Below are 20,144 nucleotides of genomic sequence, written 5' to 3'. Positions count from 1 at the left end.
AGGTGCCAGGATGGCAGAGCGGTCTAAGGCGTTGCGTTCAGGTGGCAGTAACCCCAGGAGGCGTGGGTTCGAATCCCGCCTCAGACAGAGCCCATTCGTTCAGGTCGCAGTCTCCCCAGGAGGCGTGGGTTCGAATCCCACCTCAGACCGAGCACATTGAAAGTACTAAGCAAGAACAAAGCAAACACATTCAAGAGAGCATTACCAGGTGCCAGGATGGCAAAGTGGTCAAAGGCGCTGCGTTCAGGTCGCAGTCTCCCCAGGAGGCGTGGGTTCGAATCCCACCTCAGACAGAGCCTATTGAAAGTACCAAGCAATAACAAAGCAAACACAGTCAAGAGAGCAATACCAGTTACCAGGATGGCAGAGCGGTCTAAGGCGTTGCGTTCAGGTCGCAGTCACCCCAGGAGGCGTGGGTTCGAATCCCACCTCAGACAGAGCCCATTGAAAGTACCAAGCAAGAACAAAGCAAACACAGTCAAGAGAGCATTACCAGTTGCCAGGATGGCAGAGCGGTCAAAGGCGTTGCATTCAGGTCGCAGTCACCCCAGGAGGCGTGGGTTCGAATTCCGCCTCAGACAGAGCCAATTGAAAGTACCAAGCAAGAACAAAGCAAACACATTCAAGAGAGCAATACCAGTTGCCAGGATGGCAGAGCTGTCTAAAGCGTTGCGTTCAGGTCACAGTCTCCCCAGGAGGCGTGGGTTCGAATCCCACCTCAGACAGAGCCCATTGAAAGTACCAAGCAATAACAAAGCAAACACATTCAAGAGAGCATTACCAGGTGCCAGGATGGCAGAGCGGTCAAAGGCGCTGCGTTCAGGTCGCAGTCTCCCCAGCAGGCGTGGGTTCGAATCCCGCCTCAGACAGAGCCCATTGAAAGTACCAAGCAAAAACAAAGCAAACACAGTCAAGAGAGCATAACCAGCTGCCAGGATGGAAGAGCGGTCTAAGGCGTTGCGTTCAGGTCGCAGTCTCCCCAGGAGGCGTGGGTTCGAATCCCCCCTCAGACAGAGCCCATTGAAAGTACCAAGCAAGAACAAAGCAAACACAGTCATGAGAGGATTACCAGTTGCCAGGATGGCAGAGCGGTCTAAAGCGTTGCGTTCAGGTCGCAGTAACCCCAGGAGGCGTGGGTGCGAATCCCACCTCAGACAGAGCCCATTGAAAGTACCAAGCAAGAACAAAGCAAACACAGTCATGAGAAGATTACCAGTTGCCAGGATGGCAGAGCGGTCTAAGGCGTTGCGTTCAGGTCGCAGTCTCCCCAGGAGGCGTGGGTTCGAATCCCACCTCAGACCGAGCCCATTGAAAGTACCAAGCAAGAACAAAGCAAACACATTCAAGAGAGCATTACCAGGTGCCAGGATGGCAAAGTGGTCAAAGGCGCTGCGTTCAGGTCGCAGTCTCCCCAGGAGGCGTGGGTTCGAATCCCACCTCAGACAGAGCCCATTGAAAGTACAAAGCAATAACAAAGCAAACACAGTCAAGAGAGCATTACCAGTTACCAGGATGGCAGAGCGGTCAAAGGCGTTGCATTCAGGTCGCAGTCACCCAAGGAGGCGTGGGTTCGAATCCCGCCTCAGAGAGAGCCCATTGAAAGTACCAAGCAATAACAAAGCAAACACAGTCAATAGAGCATTACCAGTTGCCAGGATGGCAGAGCGGTCAAAGGCGTTGCTTTCAGGTCGCCGTCTCCCCAGGAGGCGTGGGTTCGAATCCCGCCTCAGAAAGAGCCCATTGAAAGTACCAAGCAATAACAAAGCAAACACAGTCACGAGAGCATTACCAGTTGCCAGGATGGCAGAGCGGTCAAAGGCGTTGCGTTCAGGTCGCAGTCTCCCCAGGAGGCGTGGGTTCGAATCCCGCCTCAGACAGAGCCCATTCGTTCAGGTCGCAGTCTCCCCAGGAGGCGTGGGTTCGAATCCCGCCTCAGACAAAGCCCATCGAATGTACTAAGCAAGAACATAGCAAACAAAGTCAAGAGAGCATTACCAGTTGCTAGGATGGCAGAGCGGTCTAAGGCGTTGCGTTCAGGTCGCAGTCTCCCCAGGAGGCGTGGGTTCGAATCCCGCCTCAGACAGAGCCCATCGAAAGTACCAAGCAAGAACAAAGCAAACACAGTCAAGAGAGCATTACCAGCTGCCAGGATGGCAGAGCGGTCTAAGGCGTTGCGTTCAGGTCGCAGTCTCCCCAGGAGGCGTGGGTTCGAATCCCGCCTCAGACAGAGCCCATCGAAAGTACCAAGCAAGAACAAAGCAAACACAGTCAAGAGAGCATTACCAGCTGCCAGGATGGCAGAGCGGTCTAAGGCGTTGCGTTCAGGTCGCAGTCACCCCAGCAGGCGTGGGTTCGAATCCCGCCTCAGACAGAGCCCATTGAACGTACCAAGCAAGAACAAAGCAAACACATTCAAGAGAGCATTACCAGGTGCCAGGATGGCAGAGCGGTCAAAGGCGCTGCGTTCAGGTCGCAGTCTCCCCAGCAGGCGTGGGTTCGAATCCCGCCTCAGACAGAGCCCATTGAAAGTACCAAGCAAAAACAAAGCAAACACAGTCAAGAGAGCATTACCAGCTGCCAGGATGGCAGAGCGGTCTAAAGCGTTGCTTTCAGGTCGCAGTCTCCCCAGGAGGCGTGGGTTCGAATCCCACTTCAGACCGAGCCCATTGAAAGTACCAAGCAAGAACAAAGCAAACACAGTCAAGAGAGCATTACCAGTTGCCAGGATGGCAGAGCGGTCAAAGGCGTTGCATTCAGGTCGCAGTCACCCCAGGAGGCGTGGGTTCGAATTCCGCCTCAGACAGAGCCAATTGAAAGTACCAAGCAAGAACAAAGCAAACACATTCAAGAGAGCAATACCAGTTGCCAGGATGGCAGAGCTGTCTAAAGCGTTGCGTTCAGGTCACAGTCTCCCCAGGAGGCGTGGGTTCGAATCCCACCTCAGACAGAGCCCATTGAAAGTACCAAGCAATAACAAAGCAAACACATTCAAGAGAGCATTACCAGGTGCCAGGATGGCAGAGCGGTCAAAGGCGCTGCGTTCAGGTCGCAGTCTCCCCAGCAGGCGTGGGTTCGAATCCCGCCTCAGACAGAGCCCATTGAAAGTACCAAGCAAAAACAAAGCAAACACAGTCAAGAGAGCATAACCAGCTGCCAGGATGGAAGAGCGGTCTAAGGCGTTGCGTTCAGGTCGCAGTCTCCCCAGGAGGCGTGGGTTCGAATCCCCCCTCAGACAGAGCCCATTGAAAGTACCAAGCAAGAACAAAGCAAACACAGTCATGAGAGGATTACCAGTTGCCAGGATGGCAGAGCGGTCTAAAGCGTTGCGTTCAGGTCGCAGTAACCCCAGGAGGCGTGGGTGCGAATCCCACCTCAGACAGAGCCCATTGAAAGTACCAAGCAAGAACAAAGCAAACACAGTCATGAGAAGATTACCAGTTGCCAGGATGGCAGAGCGGTCTAAGGCGTTGCGTTCAGGTCGCAGTCTCCCCAGGAGGCGTGGGTTCGAATCCCACCTCAGACCGAGCCCATTGAAAGTACCAAGCAAGAACAAAGCAAACACATTCAAGAGAGCATTACCAGGTGCCAGGATGGCAGAGCGGTCAAAGGCGCTGCGTTCAGGTCGCAGTCTCCCCAGCAGGCGTGGGTTCGAATCCCGCCTCAGACAGAGCCCATTGAAAGTACCAAGCAAAAACAAAGCAAACACAGTCAAGAGAGCATAACCAGCTGCCAGGATGGAAGAGCGGTCTAAGGCGTTGCGTTCAGGTCGCAGTCTCCCCAGGAGGCGTGGGTTCGAATCCCCCCTCAGACAGAGCCCATTGAAAGTACCAAGCAAGAACAAAGCAAACACAGTCATGAGAGGATTACCAGTTGCCAGGATGGCAGAGCGGTCTAAAGCGTTGCGTTCAGGTCGCAGTAACCCCAGGAGGCGTGGGTGCGAATCCCACCTCAGACAGAGCCCATTGAAAGTACCAAGCAAGAACAAAGCAAACACAGTCATGAGAAGATTACCAGTTGCCAGGATGGCAGAGCGGTCTAAGGCGTTGCGTTCAGGTCGCAGTCTCCCCAGGAGGCGTGGGTTCGAATCCCACCTCAGACCGAGCCCATTGAAAGTACCAAGCAAGAACAAAGCAAACACATTCAAGAGAGCATTACCAGGTGCCAGGATGGCAAAGTGGTCAAAGGCGCTGCGTTCAGGTCGCAGTCTCCCCAGGAGGCGTGGGTTCGAATCCCACCTCAGACAGAGCCCATTGAAAGTACCAAGCAATAACAAAGCAAACACAGTCAAGAGAGCATTACCAGTTACCAGGATGGCAGAGCGGTCAAAGGCGTTGCATTCAGGTCGCAGTCACCCAAGGAGGCGTGGGTTCGAATCCCGCCTCAGAGAGAGCCCATTGAAAGTACCAAGCAATAACAAAGCAAACACAGTCAATAGAGCATTACCAGTTGCCAGGATGGCAGAGCGGTCAAAGGCGTTGCTTTCAGGTCGCCGTCTCCCCAGGAGGCGTGGGTTCGAATCCCGCCTCAGAAAGAGCCCATTGAAAGTACCAAGCAATAACAAAGCAAACACAGTCACGAGAGCATTACCAGTTGCCAGGATGGCAGAGCGGTCAAAGGCGTTGCGTTCAGGTCGCAGTCTCCCCAGGAGGCGTGGGTTCGAATCCCGCCTCAGACAGAGCCCATTCGTTCAGGTCGCAGTCTCCCCAGGAGGCGTGGGTTCGAATCCCGCCTCAGACAAAGCCCATCGAATGTACTAAGCAAGAACATAGCAAACAAAGTCAAGAGAGCATTACCAGTTGCTAGGATGGCAGAGCGGTCTAAGGCGTTGCGTTCAGGTCGCAGTCTCCCCAGGAGGCGTGGGTTCGAATCCCGCCTCAGACAGAGCCCATCGAAAGTACCAAGCAAGAACAAAGCAAACACAGTCAAGAGAGCATTACCAGCTGCCAGGATGGCAGAGCGGTCTAAGGCGTTGCGTTCAGGTCGCAGTCTCCCCAGGAGGCGTGGGTTCGAATCCCGCCTCAGACAGAGCCCATCGAAAGTACCAAGCAAGAACAAAGCAAACACAGTCAAGAGAGCATTACCAGCTGCCAGGATGGCAGAGCGGTCTAAGGCGTTGCGTTCAGGTCGCAGTCACCCCAGCAGGCGTGGGTTCGAATCCCGCCTCAGACAGAGCCCATTGAACGTACCAAGCAAGAACAAAGCAAACACATTCAAGAGAGCATTACCAGGTGCCAGGATGGCAGAGCGGTCAAAGGCGCTGCGTTCAGGTCGCAGTCTCCCCAGCAGGCGTGGGTTCGAATCCCGCCTCAGACAGAGCCCATTGAAAGTACCAAGCAAAAACAAAGCAAACACAGTCAAGAGAGCATTACCAGCTGCCAGGATGGCAGAGCGGTCTAAGGCGTTGCGTTCAGGTCGCAGTCTCCCCAGGAGGCGTGGGTTCGAATCCCGCCTCAGACAGAGCCAATTGAAAGTACCAAGCAAGAACAAAGCAAACACAGTCAAGAGAGCATTACCAGTTGCCAGGATGGCAGAGCGGTCTAAGGCGTTGCGTTCAGGTCGCAGTCACCCCAGCAGGCGTGGGTTCGAATCCCCCCTCAGACAGAGCCCATTGAAAGTACCAAGCAAGAACAAAATAAACACAGTCAAGAGAGCATTACCAGGTGCCAGGATGGCAGAGCGGTCTAAGGCGTTGCGTTCAGGTCGCAGTCTCCCCAGGAGGCGTGGGTTCGAATCAGGCCTCAGACAGAGCCCATTGAAAGTACCAAGCAAGAACAAAGCAAACACAGTAAAGAGAGCATTACCAGTTGCCAGGATGGCAGAGCGGTCTAAAGCGTTGCGTTCAGGTCGCAGTAACCCCAGGAGGCGTGGGTGCGAATCCCACCTCAGACAGAGCCCATTGAAAGTACCAAGCAAGAACAAAGCAAACACAGTCATGAGAGGATTACCAGTTGCCAGGATGGCAGAGCGGTCTAAGGCGTTGCGTTCAGCTCGCAGTAACCCCAGGATGCGTGGGTGCGAATCCCACCTCAGACAGAGCCCATTGAAAGTACCAAGCAAGAACAAAGCAAACACAGTCATGAGAGCATTACGAGGTGCCAGGATGGCAGAGCGGTCTAAGGCGTTGTGTTCAGGTCGCAGTCTCCCCAGGAGGCGTGGGTTCGAATCCCACCTCAGACCGAGCCCATTGAAAGTACCAAGCAAGAACAAAGCAAACACATTCAAGAGAGCATTACCAGGTGCCAGGATGGCAAAGTGGTCAAAGGCGCTGCGTTCAGGTCGCAGTCTCCCCAGGAGGCGTGGGTTCGAATCCCACCTCAGGCAGAGCCTATTGAAAGTACCAAGCAATAACAAAGCAAACACAGTCAAGAGAGCATTACCAGTTACCAGGATGGCAGAGCGTTCTAAGGCGTTGCGTTCAGGTCGCAGTCACCCCAGGAGGCGTGGGTTCGAATCCCACCTCAGACAGAGCCCATTGAAAGTACCAAGCAATAACAAAGCAAACACAGTCAAGAGAGCATTACCAGTTGCCAGGATGGCAGAGCGGTCAAAGGCGTTGCATTCAGGTCGCAGTCACCCCAGGAGGCGTGGGTTCGAATTCCGCCTCAGACAGAGCCAATTGAAAGTACCGAGCAAGAACAAAGCAAACACAGTCAAGAGAGCATTACCAGTTACCAGGATTGCAGAGCGGTCTAAGGCGTTGCTTTCAGGTCGCCGTCTCCCCAGGAGGCGTGGGTTCGAATCCCGCCTCGGAAAGAGCCCATTGAAAGTACCAAGCAATAACAAAGCAAACACAGTCACGAGAGCATTACCAGTTGCCAGGATGGCAGAGCGGTCAAAGGCGTTGCGTTCAGGTCGCAGTCTCCCCAGGAGGCGTGGGTTCGAATCCCGCCTCAGACAGAGCCCATTCGTTCAGGTCGCAGTCTCCCCAGGAGGCGTGGGTTCGAATCCCGCCTCAGACAAAGCCCATCGAATGTACTAAGCAAGAACATAGCAAACAAAGTCAAGAGAGCATTACCAGTTGCCAGGATGGCAGAGCGGTCTAAGGCGTTGCGTTCAGGTCGCAGTCTCCCCAGGAGGCGTGGGTTCGAATCCCGCCTCAGACAGAGCCCATCGAAAGTACCAAGCAAGAACAAAGCAAACACAGTCAAGAGAGCATTACCAGGTGCCAGGATGGCAGAGCGGTCTAAGGCGTTGCGTTCAGGTCGCAGTCTCCCCAGGAGACGTGGGTTCGAATCCCGCCTCAGACAGAGCCCATCGAAAGTACCAAGCAAGAACAAAGGAAACACAGTAAAGAGGCCATTACCAGGTGCCAGGATGGCAGAGTGGTCTAAGGCGTTGCGTTCAGGTCGCAGTAACCCCAGGAGGCGTGGGTTCGAATCCCGCCTCAGACAGTGCCCATCGAAAGTACCAAGCAATAACAAACCAAACACAGTCAAGAGAGCATTACCAGCTGCCACGATGTCAGAGCGGTCGAAGGCGCTGCGTTCAGGTCGCAGTCTCCCCAGGAGGCGTGGGTTCGAATCCCACTCCTGAAAATTCCCATTGGAAGTACCAACTGTGACGGCCCTTGGCTAGGGCCCACCTACAAGGCCACGCCCTTTGTGTAATGCAGTTAACTCTTCCACTCTTTCGTTGTCAAGTCAATGGACTTGTGCCTCATCGTTGGCCTGCTTTCCTGCTCGATCGTCGTTGGTGGACTGCTTTCACGCTCGTTCTTCATTGGTGGACTGGATTCCTGCTCGTTAGTAATGGACCGCCCGATCAACGAGCTCCACCTGTGCAGCTGAGACCAATAAAAGTACCTCGGTTCTGCTGCTCGGGGCGGCTGGGACTTTAGAGTCAGTTCGCCTCGCTTGCGCTCGTTGTGTCTCTTGTTTGGACTTTTGGAAATTTTGGAGACACTTGCTTTTGTTATTCATACACATTTGTGAACTTGGGTTAATACCTTTTGGTTAAGATCATTTGTTTAAAACCTACCCCTTTTCTTTACTAAAAATAAATTGTAACCTCTCTCCACACCATTTAACAGCTTGGTCTATGTTACTTCCCTTCTTCCCTAGCAGAGCCGATTGTAACACCAAACAAGAACCAAGCAAAAACAGTCAGGAGGGCATTACCAGTTGTCAGGATTGCAGATGGGTCAAAGGCGCTGCATTCAGGTCGCAGCCTCCACAAGATGCGTTTGTTCAAATCTCACTTCTGAAACATCCCATTGAAAGTACTAACCAAGAACCAAGCAAACACAGTCAAGAGGGCATTACCAGTTGTCAGGATTGCAGAGCGGTCAAAAGGCGCTGCGTTCAGGTCGCAATCTCCCAAGGAGAGGTGGGTAAAAATCCCAATTCTGAAAAATCCCATTGAAAGTACCAGACAAAAACCAAGCAAACAAATTCAAGAGAGCACTACCAGTAGTCAGGATGGAAGAGCGCTCTAAGGCGCCGCATTCAGGTTGCAGTCTACCCAAAATCAAAACGGTATTTATCTGGAAAATTGCAAAGATAATAATTATCAAACAGTTATTTGTGTACATCAGCCTCAACTGCAGAGCTGTTATGGTCTCTGTAAAGTCAATCTGTCCAACTCCACGTCATACAATTTTCGAAGACAAAAAACAATTCAAATTTCATGTAAAAGTCTTTCACCTGCAACCTGTACTGCCAATGTGAATACAGGTACAACAATAGGAATTGACAATGAAGAAATAGTGTAAATTAAGGATAATGTTACAGCTCAACAAACTTATTCAAATAGCAATAATCATTATTCCAAGTGCTTGATTGAGAAATACAGATAAACATAAAATGAAATATCAGGGTAACATGTTGCACCGGGACGAAGTTAAGAACAACAGGGTCAAGGGATACTACAAAAATCCATTGTGCTGGGAAAAATTTAGAGAAGATAATTTAAAGAGATATCGCCAAAAATCGTTGTACAGACAAAAAGTTAGAGAAGTTAATCTGATGAGGTATCGCCAAAGTCCGTTGTATATGGAAACAGTTAAAATAGTTGTTAAAGAAATTTAAGTTTGTATGTTCATCTGTTAGTTTTGTTGTTTAGTTTGTCATCTTGTCAAGTTTCAAACTATCACTAATCTTACAGGCCCCCTTTGTTGCACATGCATTCGTGTCTTTCTGGCCTCAAATTGGACAGCTACGGGTGCCAGGTACGGCCTCCTCGCAAATGTGACTCCCCAACGCCAGAACCCTTTTCTGTGAGCGCCTCCCTTGGGGCGTTGATGACCCCTGTTCAAATGGCTGACCCTTAGCAGATAAAGTGAGACTCACTCGCTTCTAAGGCCGTAACTTATGAATTGGGGAGGTTCGGCACAAGGCTTGGTATCTCTGGAGCAACAATATCGTCATGGCCAGAAAGATAACTTGTATGTGTCAGGCCTTGTGAAAATACACCATACACCAAAAGATGTCTTGTAATCTGAAACCATTAGAATAGGCTGGAAGAGTGTGATGGAGTCAAATGTCAAGTTTCCCATTCTGTATTGCATATTCAAATTGCTTATGCTGATGCAAATAAAAACCATGTGTGCAGTCGAACACGCTGGCTTCGCCTCGGAGTTCGAGGGCTGCCCCGCGCGTAAATGACAGACAATCTTGGCTGGTTGATTCATTTGTTCAGGCTTGTTTTGATAGAAACATCCTGAACAATAGTATAAAGAGATACCACCAAAATTCATTGTATAAAGAAAAACTCAACGAAATTAGTTTAAAAATATATTTTCAAAAGGCATTGCAGAAACAAAAGGTTAGAGAAATTAGTATACAGAAATTTTGGCAAAACATATTGCATAAAGAAAAAGTGAAAGAAATGAGCGTACAGATATATCGGCATAACATATTACATAAAGAAAAAGTGAAAGAAATGAGTGAACAGAAATTTGGGCAAATCGAATTGCTTAAAGAAAAAGTGAAAGAAACGAGTGTACAGGAAAGTTAAAGGACAGCAGGGTTAAGGGATACTACAAAAACCCATTGTGTTAAGAAAAATTGAGAGAAGATATAGTAACGTTAGTTGAAGTTGTTCGGATTGCGCTTGATCTGAAAATAAATTTGACATCTGTCGTTTGGAAATGTTTTGGGTTCCATAAAGTGTGTGTGGGCCTCTAGGCGATGACCCCCGAGTCACATAAAAAGTCTATGGCTGCGGGGGCCGGGTCCAGAGGTGCTCCAGTGAGTGGATGTCGTGTGCGTTTCTATGTTGTTGTAAGTGTGGATCGTTCAGGAGGACGTGCACGGTGTCCCTCGGACTCTGCTGGCAGAAGTAGGTTGGTAAAGCTGGGTGGTGCCCACACCTCAAGTGAGCCAGGTGTGCCCGGTCGCCCCTACCGAGCAGGCACTCCTCAGGGTCCACCAATCGTGGTCACCGGCCCAGAAGGGAGTTAGGGCCAAAGGAAGCCAGCGCTTCAGAGGTGAAGGTTGAGTAGATATGGGTTCTAAGGGAAATATTGGGAGGAGGAAGTGGAAGGTTGAGGTATAAGGAGTGGTAGTGGGCGGCCGGTGTGTTGTCTATGTTTCTTTGTGTTCCACGTGGTGTTTGCATGTAATGAAGTGGGTGGTTGGTGTCTGCTATAGGGCTGGGCAGTAAACCGAAATTTTACCGTTACCGAAATTTAATACAATGACCAACATCATTTTGCCCATGTCGGTAAATTCGGTGTTTAAAAAAAAAAGAAGTCTTTTCTGTCTGCGGCTATGTTCATGCCCTTTTAAGACGGCTATGGCGCGTGTAGTCAAGTGACTCCACCCGGCTGAACTAGAAAGTAAACAGAAGACATGTTCGTAGCTGGTGATTCAATCCAGAAGCGGCTGACACGGCTGAAGACGTAGTAACGTTAGTTGAAGTTGTTCCTGTTGCGCTTGTTCCGAAAAGAAATTTGACATCTGTCGTTTGGAAATGTTTTGGGTTCCATAAAGACGATGTTTGAGCAAAAGAACACAAACTACAAAGTGCGTTGTAAGCACCCGAAACAGCGCGTCCAACCTTTTCTTTTTCACCACCCACAACACAACCATGCTGTGCTGAAAGTTCAACGTGAGAAGCAAGGTTGGACAAGTGACAACAGCCCATTAACGGAGGCCACACCATACTCGAGAAGGTCTAAGAGGTGGACGCGATAGCCTAGAACATCGCAAAAGATAGAGCTCATCTAGCTAAAGTGGAGCGCAAGGGATTTAAACGCCTCATGAAAGTAGTCGACAAGAGGTACGAAAATATTTGTTGCAAACCGTACTTCCCAATTTGGACAATATCGGGACGGGAGCTTAGACATGTTAAGCATTTTGCACCCACATTCTACTTGTGGTCGAGTCGCAACATGGATCCCTGTTTGAGCCTGCCGGTGCATTACATAAACGACAAGTGGCGACTGCGCAGCAGTGTACTCGAGACTGCACATTTTGCTGATGATGTACAGTTGTTTACTTGCATTGACTTTTTTCCCCATTTTGTTTTGCATTTTATTTACCGACCACACTAGCTCCTTTGGACATAAAAGATAAAGAGAAAGATGTCCTTTATTAGTCCCACAATGGGGAAATTTGAGGTGTTACAGCAGCAAAGATACAGATCACACAGAGTCGGCGGCGTAATGTAGCCGTTAATGTATAACATTAGCAGCAGATATTCATAAAAAGCATGCAAATATACACAGTATAAAGGTATATACAACATATACAAGTGTAAGGAAACACTCCTAATGCCTGTCCATTATACAGAGGGGGAAACGCTGTAATGATAAAAACTACTGAATGATTGAAAATACTGCAATGATAAAAATATTGCAATGATAAAAGTACTGTAATGGTAAGAGTACTGAAATGATAGAAAAGTACTGCATGATAGAAAATACTGCAATGATAAAAGTACTGGAATGGTAATAAGTACTGCAATGATAAAATATACTGCAATGGTAAAAGTACTGTAATAGTAAAAGTATTGCAACGATAGAAAAATACTGCAATGATAAAAGTACTGTAATAGCAAAAGTACCGCAATGATGGGAAATACTGCAATGATAAAAGTACTGCAATGATAAAAGTACTGTAATAGTGAACGTCCTCCAATGGTAGAAATACTGCAGTGCTCGAAGTACTGTTATAAGAATACTGCAATGGTAAACAAAATACATCATTGGTCAATATTTAAGTACACCATTGGCTGAAAGTACAGTAGTAGTGTATATTGCATTCTAGGACTGCACAATTGCACTAATGCCCTACTGTTTGTAGGCCTGACCCAATGTTCTTGTTAAAAAGTCTGACAGCAGTCGGCAGGAAGGAGCAGCGAAATCTCTCTTTGGTACAGCGAGGGTGTAACAGTCTATCACTGAAGGAGCTGTGGAGTGTTCTCAAAATGTCATTGAGTGGGTGGGCTGGGTTGTCCAGATTTGATGACAGTTTTGCCGTCATCCTCCTGCCCCCCACTGAGTCCACAGAGTCCAGGGAGCAGCCCAGGACAGAGCTGGCCCTCCTCACTAGTTTGTCCAGTCTCTTTTTGTCCCGGCCCGAGATGCCTCCTGCCCAGGAGACCACTCCATAGAAGATGACTGATGAAACCACCGAGTCATAGAAGTTCCTGAGGAGTGTTCCCCGAACGCCAAAGGACCTCAGCCTCCTGAGTAGGAAGAGTCTGCTCTGACCCTTCCTATAGAGAGCGTCTGTGTTGTCGCTCCAGTCCAGTTTATTGTTCAGATGAAAACCCAGGTACTTGTAAGTTGAGACCCTCTCAACGTCTGTTCACTGGATATTCACTGGTGCAGGTGGAGAGTGCCGACGCTTGCAGAAATCCACCACCAGCTCTTTGGATTTCCCGGCGTTGATTTGGAGGCGGTTCTGCTGACACCAGTCCACGAACCCCTGCGTAACCCCTCTGTACTCCCGATCGTCACCGTCAGTGATGAGGCCGACAATCGCAGAGTCATCAGAGAACTTCTGCAGGTGACAGGTTGTGGAATTGTATTTGTAGTCCGAGGTGTAGAGGGTGAACAGGAAGGGAGCCAGAACAGTTCCCTGTGGCGCTCCTGTGCTGCAGAGGAGCACGTCCATATATATATATATATATATATATATATATATATATATATATACAGTAATACCCCGGTTATCGCGGTTAATGGGGACCGAGACCACCCGCGAAAACTGAAAATCCGCGAAGTAGTGGCGCACCTTCAAAAATGCTTAAAAAAAAAAAATATATATATATATATATTTCTAATTCTAATTCTATATATATATATATATATATATATATGGGTAGAGAGAGAGAGAGTGAAATTATAACAAAAAAAAAATAAAAAATTATTATTAAAACTTATTATTTTTTATTCCCCAGCCATTATTTTTGTATTTATTCAATTACTTCTTTTTGTATTTATTTAATTACTTCGACTTTTACCTGCTGGTACGCCGTCCGGTGTGCCCTGTGAAATGAAAGATGGCATTCTTCATTTATTTAATTATTCATTTATTCATTCATAACTGACAGCCTCGGGCTCCGCTCATGCCCGGGCGGAAGTTGTTCCTCTTCGGCTTAACTGCCACGCACGCCGGCCGGTCTCCTTCGGAGCTCTCGCACGGTCCCGAACGGAGCCAAATGTTGCCCCGCTAGTGCCCGGGCGGAAGTTGTTCCTCTTCGGCTTAACTGCCACGCACGCTGGCCGGAGCTCTGGTACGGTCCGAACCGCGCGAAACGTCGCCCCAAATCGTGCCCGGGGGAACGTGCTCTTCTTCGTCCACTCTCCTCTTCGCCCACGCTCTTCTTCGGCGCACGCCGGCCGTCTAACCGCTCCAGCGCCCCGTCGTGCCGCTCGGCGAAACTACAATGCCCCCGAATATTTTTTATACCCGCGAAGCACTGAACCCGCGAAAGGTGAACCGCGAAGTAGCGAGGGTTCACTGTATATATATTTATACACCCACTCACACACACGCACATCCGCGCTCACAGTCATACCTAGGGGCAATTTAGAGTGTCCAATCAAACTGCCATGCATGTTTTGGGAATGTGGGAGGAAACCGTAGTACCTGGAGGAAACTTACGCAGGCACAGGGAGAACATGCAAACTCCACACAGGAAGGCCGAACCGGATTTGAACCCACGACCGCTGCTGTGTCTCACTTTGAGGCCACCGGTGCTAACCAGTCGGCCACCGTATCGCCTATAGCCATCCATCCATCATTATCTGTACTGCTTCTCCTCACTACGGTATATATCAGTGCTGTCAAGCGATTAAAATATTTAATCATAACTAATCGCATTTTTTCAAAGTTAACTCATAGCTAATCGCACATTTTATTCATTGTCCAAAAAAAAAACCTTTATTCATTGTAAAAAAATTGCTCCCATTTTTTGTCCCAATATTTTATTGAATTGTAATACCTTTAATATATGACAATTGTTTTTTTTTTATGCAAATACTTTTTTTTTCATTGAAAAAATAAAGCATTGGATTCGACCTCACACAAACAAAGTAACACAAAAAAGTGCAAATAAAATGGGTCAAAATAATGGGCTGTCACACCTAGGTAGTTGTGGTTACTGAGAGAAGTCCAGTAATCACCAGTGAGCGCGACTGCTTCTGTCTTCTCTGCTTCCTGCAAGTCTTGAATGTGGGTTGCATGTTGTATCTCGAGGAAAATTCGTATGGGTAGTAGTTGGACGGAATGCGAAGTATTTCATCCAGACCTTCGTCCTCCACAATGGAAACACACAGTGGCGACCCACTTAGCTTTGGCTTTGGTGAGTCTCTTTTTAGTTGATCCATCCATCGGTTTCTGTCGCAAATTATCCATGAATGCCTGGGTTTGACAAGGGGCTGGAGAGTTGGCATCAGCGGTTCACAGTGGCATTACACACAAAGCCATCTCCATTCTGAACTCTCACACACACACGAGAACACCCCTACCTTGCAGAACAGCATTGTGATGTGTTTTTATATACACTATTCAGTACTAAATTCCATTGCACTCTCTTATTTATTTATCTAATTTATATATTTGTCTGTATTATTGTTGTATTGCACTGGAGAGGGGAGCCCTCTAATCTCGTTGCACACTTGAGTACAATGACAATAAAGGGATTTCTAATTCAAATTCTAATTCTAAATGACTTTGCTCTTATCAATGACACCATTAGGTAACTTTTTTTTAAAGAAACTTGCCGTTCAGAATTGAATTTGCATCATTTTTACCACTTGCCATGATGCTTTTAGTTATATAAACTGGCGAAAACTCCGCGCCGCAAGCCCATGCAGACATGTCTTAAATTTCGTGTGCTTGATGTTTTTTTCCGGTCTCGCAAGATCTGGTAAGGTGTTGGAGTTTTTCCAGCGTTAGCGCTACGTCATAGGACTACATTGTTTATTAGGCCAAGATGAGTATTAATTGTTGTTGTTAAAAGGGGGTTGGATTAATCCCATTAACAACGCATTTTTCTGACACCTCCAATATATACTACACCTACGACTGCAGCCCAGCCCACGGTAACAAAACCATCGTCAAGTTTGCTGACGACACGACAGTGGTCGGTCTGATCTCGGAAGGTGACGAGACAGCCTACAGAGATGAGGTCCAGAGACTGACAGCTTGGTGCGAGGACAACAGACTGCAACTAAACATTGCAAAAACAAAGAAGATCGTCATCGATTTCAGGAGGAACAAGACGGTGCCACCCCCCCTCTGCATCGAAGGCGTGTGTGTGGAGAGGGTCCACACGTTCAAGTTCCTGGGAGTACAGATCTCTGATGACCTTTCTTGGACACACAACACCACAGCAGTGGTAAAGAAGGTCCACCAGCGTCTGCACTTCCTGAGAATCCTCAGGAACTTCAACCTGGACAGGAAGCTGCTGCTGGCCTTCTACCACTCGTCCATCGAGAGCCTGCTGACGTACTGTGTCTCCACCTGGTACAGCGGCTGCACTGAGGCGGACAGAGTGAGGCTCCAGAGGACGGTCAAAACAGTGCAAAGGATTATTGGCTGCCCTCTCCCCTCACTGTCGGACATCTACACCGCCCGGTGCCTCAGCAGGGCTCTCAATATTGTCAAAGACAATACCCACCCAAACTCACAGCTGTTCGACCTGATGCCCTCTGGCAGGCGCAACAGGTGCATCAAATCAAGGACCACTACGCTGAGAAACAGTTTCTTTCCAAGAGCCATCTCCATTCTAAACTCTCACACACACACACGACCACCCTTACCTTGCAGAACAGCAACGTGATGTGTTTTTATATATCCTATTCAGTATTATTTTCCATTGCACTAGTCTCTTATTTATCTAATTTATATATTTATCTGAATTATTGTTGTATTGCACTGGAGAGGGGAGCTCTCTAATCTCGTTGCACACTTGAGTACAATGACAATAAAGGGATTTCTGACTCTGATTCCGATATATATATTATTATTCAGGAAATTCAAATCAAACAGGCATAGAAATATGGTGTAGTTTAACAATTGATATTAGCTCACAAATTGAGGTAATCAGAATGAATATATTTCTTTGGATTCTCTACATGTTCCAATCCTTACCAGCAGAGGTCCCACTAACACAGTTTTTAAATTGCGATAGAACAATGTCAAAATTCATTTGGGGAGGAAAACATCAGAGTGAGGTATGCAATTTTTCAATTAACAAAAGAAAAAGGTGGTATGGGTCTCCCAAATTTAAAGGACTACTCCCATGCCCAATTCAGGTATATAGTTTGCTGGTGTAATACAGAATATGCAGCAAAGTGAAAGGGTATGGAAAGAGATTTTGATGGTAACTCGATTCTTTGTTGTTTTGTGAGCCTGTGTGTACGGAGCCCCAGACATGACATAGCAAAAAAAAATAATAATAATTTGTGCACACGCTGTAACTATATTGTGGGCACGAACTACTACTTTGTGCACATGGACAACTACATCGTGTGCACAAAATAGTAAGAAGGCGCGCATGAAGTAATTGTTCGTGCGCATGAAGTATAGTTACAGCGTGCGCACGAAGAAGCCGTGGCTCCTTCCGGGTCAGTTGAATAAGAAAATCGAACGCACCTCCTTTCAAAGTTGAAAGGTCAAGGAACGTGACACAATGGACAGAGAACACATGATCAAATTTTATTTTAGGCTCGGGATGAGTCACAAAGATATATCGAAAAGCCTGGCATTGCAAGGAATCATTATCACTGAGAGACATTTGAATAGCCTGTTGAGAGCCAGATTACTTTTCCGGTGTTGTGTCAAAGTACTTAACCCGAAAAAATCTGGATACCTTGACGCGGGAGCGCGCACACATTGACTGAAGGCGGCGCAATGTTCGTATGTTTGTTTTCTTTGAAAGGCATGAAGAATGCATAATTTTGTGTTATTGATTTGCTGTAATTTAAACTAGGTTTTGCATAAAAGAGGTAGTATCCGTCGGTGTGGTTTCAGCACACCATTCGCTACAATTTAACACGAAAAGTAAGCGTTTGATTCCGCCGAAATTGCGGAAAAATTACCCGCATTTGCATTCGTTAGACCAAAGAAATTTGGTCAATCAATGAAGCTACCATAAGTGAATTTCAGTGATCGAACACAATAAAAAAAGGGAGAGGATTAGAGAAGTGGGCTATCATGTTTCCAGCAAGATCAAATTAAGTGGCAAGATACAGATACGTGGTATCCTGTTTGAGAACACGTAATTGTATTCCAATTGACAGTTTGATTTTTTTTTGTAACCATCGATAGCCGCATCAAGAGTAGCAAAAGAAAAACTAAATAAAGTCAGTCGCGTTCTGCGTCGGACTCGAGGTGCATTCATTGACCACTTACACAGTAGGACATCTGAAAACGTCATACTCATTCAAAGCATCAAACAACTACTCAACGCAAAATAATATGGGCATTATGGCAGGCTGTAACCTCACAGATGATCAAACAGATGAACCCCAACAATCAAAGGACTAACTGAGTATTATTGAGATCATTTTGACTTAGTGTCGCAAATTTGACCAGGATCTCTTTTTCCTAGGCAAAGTTACCAGGGGATAGAGATTCTGGCAGCCCTTGCCAGAATAAGTACCCCCCCCTCTAATCACAAAAAAGTCAACCCCAATCATCAGGTTACTTATTCTGTGTACCATGTACCATGAAGTTATCGCAGGTGTCTTCTTTGGGCTTTTTTAGGCGAGTCTGTGAGGGTGCGTTCAATTTGTTTACCCTCTTGTCCACTAAGGAATCAGCACTACTTTATGTGCACGCTGTAACCACTTCGTATGTACAAAGTAATTGTTCATGTATACGAAGTACTATTTAGTGTGCACGGATAAGTGGTCTGCGCACACGAATAAGTAGTTTGTGCAAAAAAAGAGTTAACAGCTCTGTGAAGTAAGATCCTAGTCCCAGATCGGGGGAGGAAGTCAGAGAGATAGTTTGATGGCTGAAGAAGGTGTGACTTGTACAAATGAATGAAGATTAGAATTAAGTTCTGCTGTAAGGATGAATTGATGTTTCATACTTCAGTTTGATATTTGTATTAAGGTAGACCAGTTAATGGAATGAAATGCAGAGGTATAAAGAAAATTGTAATGGCTAAAATTTACATTAAAAAAGAGAAGAAATTAGCGTGTACAGATAACATTGATGTGTACTTATTCCCTTTGAGGTATAACTGGTTGAGTAAAAGGAGTCATAACGTGAGTAAAATAAAAAAATAAATAAACATGTAATTTTTAGGCATAACAAATTATTGCAGAATCTGAGTTCCAGATTATGCAGAAATTAAGGAGCCATTGAGTAAAATGTATGAGGAAGACTAAAAAATGACATCACCCTTAGAATGGACTGATGAAGCAAATAAAGCTTTTGTGAAATGAGACTAGTGTTAGTTTCAAGTATGGCACTGACCCTTCATCCAGATGCCATGGGTCATTTACGACCTCATTATTAGTGTAGCAACATGGAGATAAAATGAAACCTATAGCATATTCCTATTCCAAACTAGACAATATAGCATGTGCATTACTGCATTGCGTTAGAGGAGGTAATACAGCATTTATTGCTGTAGAAACAAGAGCAACCATTGTTTTTATCCATCCTCTGGTCTTGAGAATACCACATACTGTTTCCGCATTGCTTTTGCAGAGATGCATGCATGCATCTTCTGTACCGCTTCTCCTCACTAGGGTCGCGGGGGGTGCTGGAGCCTCTCCCAGCTATCTTCGGGCAGTAGGCGGGGGACACCCTGAATTGATTGACAGCCAATTGCAGGGCACACATAGACGAACAACCATCCGCGCTCACACTCATACCTAGGGGCAATTTAGAGTGTTCAATTGACCTGCCATGCATGTTTTTGGAATGTGGGTGTCATGACCCGTGTCTGCCACGTCAGTGTTTTTGTTGTTATTTTCTTCCCTCCTTCCTGCCATGTGCTTTTGTTATTGTTTTCGTCACCTCCCTTCCATGTGCACCTTGTTTTTGTTTTGTCAGCTGAGAGGGGCGTTTCCCTCTCAGCCTTTTCGTTCTCACCAGCCACGCACCTGTTCCCAGTTCATCATCACGCACCTGTTTCTCATCTGCTCCCTTGATCACTGTTTATTTAAACCCCCCAGACCGACACCACATTGTCGGGTCATTGATCATGCTGCCGCATTTCTCCTCTGTGTCTCGCTTGTTGCTCCATTTGGACTGTCACGACCGCTCCCTGATCTCGTTCACGCTCATGTTCTCGCTTCGCTCCCGCTCTTGCTCCCGCTCTTGTCCCTAGTTTTTGTCACTGTCTTCGTTCCTCGGTTTTTGTTCTGTTTAGTCACGTTTAGTTCGACTTTGTTATTTTGCACTCTGCCACGTTTGTTTGTCCTAGTACCATGTTTGCCTTTTGGTTTTGTTTTTGTAAATAAATTCCCTGCTGAGCCCCGTTCCGGCTCCTCCCCAGCTGCTGAGCCCCTTCCCGGCTCCCCGCCAGCTGCCGAGCCCCGTTCCGGTTCCCCGCCAGCTGCCGCGCCCCGTGCCGGCTCCCCGCCAGCAGAGCTGCTGGGGCCCGTTCTGGCCTCCCGAGAGCTGCTGACCCCCGCTCCGGCGCCTCGCCAGCGCTTCAAGTTCCTGTTCCGGCGGAGCACGTCCTGCGTCCGCCACGAGTCCCTGTTCCGGCGGAGCACGCCCTGC

This window comes from Idiotropiscis lumnitzeri, chromosome 7, assembly GCF_059441095.1.
Source record: "Idiotropiscis lumnitzeri isolate Australia: NSW breed Sydney's pygmy pipehorse chromosome 7, RoL_Ilum_1.0, whole genome shotgun sequence".
NCBI lineage: Eukaryota > Metazoa > Chordata > Actinopteri > Syngnathiformes > Syngnathidae > Idiotropiscis > Idiotropiscis lumnitzeri.
Note: the sequence above shows the minus strand (reverse complement) of the source record.